We start from the raw sequence: 2,795 nt of genomic DNA on the forward strand, positions 1-2,795 counted from the left end.
TTTCTATAGCCATGCACCATACTGATTACTCCAAGAAGATCTATTGCTATCTGAACATGCAAGTTGCTCAAAATAGAAAGCTATTCTATTTTAGAGAGCAGTATGCTACACTTGCTAGCTAGAGATCAAAGTATGATCATTGTCAGCAATAGAAAATATGGTACTGTACTGTAATCAATATTTAGCTACTCGTATATTTCTTTTCTAGGAAAGCTTTGTCAAACTTGTGAAATGACCAAATTTAGTCAAATAACTGAAATGCTGTCCATATTAGTGATATACCAACAATCACGTGACGTACTCCTCCACTCCAGACACTTTCATAAGATAGTGATAAAGACTATAGTTCAGTTGCACACATGCACCCACTTCTCTTGTACTGTTTACCAATTCAATGACTGGATAAAGGAACTAGATCTACTTAAGTGTATTTGTTGTGACATAATATCATCAAATGTATTGCAATAATAATTACACTTTTAATGAGAAAATAAAAAAATTAAGTAATTGTATGCACAACAATGAGAACAGTTGATCTACCTCAAAATGTAAAAATTATTAGAATACATAAAAAGGCCACTTGTTGCAATGAACTTAAGAAGTACTTCTACTTATAAATCTACTATAAATCTACTTATATTAAAATGAGAGGGTGCCCAAGCTATAGTGTATCATGCATGGCCTAATACACTAATATACTAGTCTACTACATCTTTATTAACTATATAGCAAATATGAAAGGAATTTTTTAAAGCATAAAATTAAACCACAACCCACCCCTTCTTTCATGCACATTACACAATAAAGTATAAATCAGCTTCCTGTACACTGGAGTATAAATTTATGCAAGTGTACAGTAGATTTCACTGTTGTTTCCTACACATTCAAGATGATTGACATCTGTCAGTGGAGAGCAAGTATTGGACTGTGGAACTACTGTCAAGCTGCCTCCAGTAGACCAGCTAATGGCCGCCACTCTCACTCATTCAAAGCTGCAGTAGACAGCAAGTCAGGCAGTACTACATCAGGAGAGAAGACATCTAAACTGCCAGCAGCTTTCTTTCTTATTGCTTTCCTCCTTTTTTTCTCTTTATTAAGACACATCTTTATGATTCCTCCAACTGGTAAACAACAATTGCAAATTTGTGCTTGTATATTTACTGGTATTTTATTATTAGGTAACTGCTACCAAGTACAATGTACTCCTGATGTTACTGTTACTGATACAAATTACCTCCAGTCAGTAGTCTTACCTGGAGGCAGCAGTTCTAACCTGATTTACAACGATCTCTATTTGATTGTTTGTCTACGTATGCTCCTCCTCTTATCAGGAGATGTTGAACTCAATCCTGGTCCTACAACAGGTAAACATGTCAACACTTTTGACACTTTGCATGTTTTGCACAGTTTACTTGATAGTTTTTAAGTTATTCATGTCCTCTATAGACAAGGAACTTAATATAGCAGCAGTCATGAATATTTTTAATACTTCTGCTCAACATTACAAGACAATAGGGGGTGGATTGCAAGTATATATAGCTGATCTGCTAGAAAGGCAAGACCCAGATAAACTGAAACTTAGAATAATATTCCAGAGGTGGTTTGATGCTGGTAGAGATGTCAATTGGGGTGCATTAGAAAGACTTTGTGACAAAAATTCTGCTGAACTGGCTATAGCAAAAAAATAACATTCAGGCATATTTTTTAGGCAAGTTAAGAACTTAATATTATATTGTTATTATGTATCTTGATCCATAGGTCAGTCTGACGTAGCTAAACCCATTAGTTCAATTCCTGATGATGTTCAAGGATATGCTGACAATATGAGACAACACTACAAACACCAACCTATTGTTGCTACAGACTGGCCACCAAGAATTGGAAAAGATTTCGTTGGAAGACTAGCACTAGTAGAAAAACAAGACTCCAGCACACAAGCAGAATCAGCTTGGCATATGCTAAGAGGACAAGTTGATAAAATAGTTAAACTAACTGGAAACAAAGAGATAAGTGTTGAAGATGTCCTCCAAGCCACAGGTAGTTCTCTGTCTCTCAGAGTAGTAATAGACGGTCCTCCTGGTATTGGTAAGACCACACTCTGTCTCAAACTGCTATATATGTGGTCTAATGGAACACTTGTACACCAACAGTATGACTTGGTACTTTACTGTCCTTTAAGGAATAGCAAGATAACTACAGCTACTACACTAGCTGACCTGTTTGTGCGTCAACATTATGAAGTTCCCATGGTAGCTGAATGGTTTGAGAAGAGAGATGGAGAAGGATTACTGATAATTTTTGATGGTTGGGAGGATCTAAGTGAAGAACTCAGACGATCTTCATTAGCTGCTAGAATCATTTGTAAAGAAGAGTTAGACCAATGTTCAGTAATTGTTACCTCTCGTAACTATGCCTCCGCTTCACTTTTGAAAATGGATACTCTCAGTAGACATGTTCAGGTCATTGGGTTTTCTGAGGAAGAAATATCAACAGTAATTATACAAACACTTCAAAAAGATACAAAACTAGCACAAGAACTCATTGATAAGAAAAAAGAAGATGATACAAATCACAAACCTTTCACAACTACTCAAAGCAGTAAGGACTCACAACTAGCAGTGAAACTTATTAATGATCTTGAAGTGCGAAATGTCATCCAAAAATTGTGTTATGTACCACTAGTCTGTTCCATGGTCATCTTAGTTTATTGTAAGGAAGGAGGACACTTGCCAACAACACTCACTCAACTGTATGAGAACTTTATCCTACAAACTATCAGAAGACATGTTAAAAAA

Source organism: Amphimedon queenslandica, unplaced genomic scaffold (genome assembly GCF_000090795.2).
Source record: "Amphimedon queenslandica unplaced genomic scaffold, v1.1 AMPQUscaffold_11411, whole genome shotgun sequence".
Lineage (NCBI taxonomy): Eukaryota > Metazoa > Porifera > Demospongiae > Haplosclerida > Niphatidae > Amphimedon > Amphimedon queenslandica.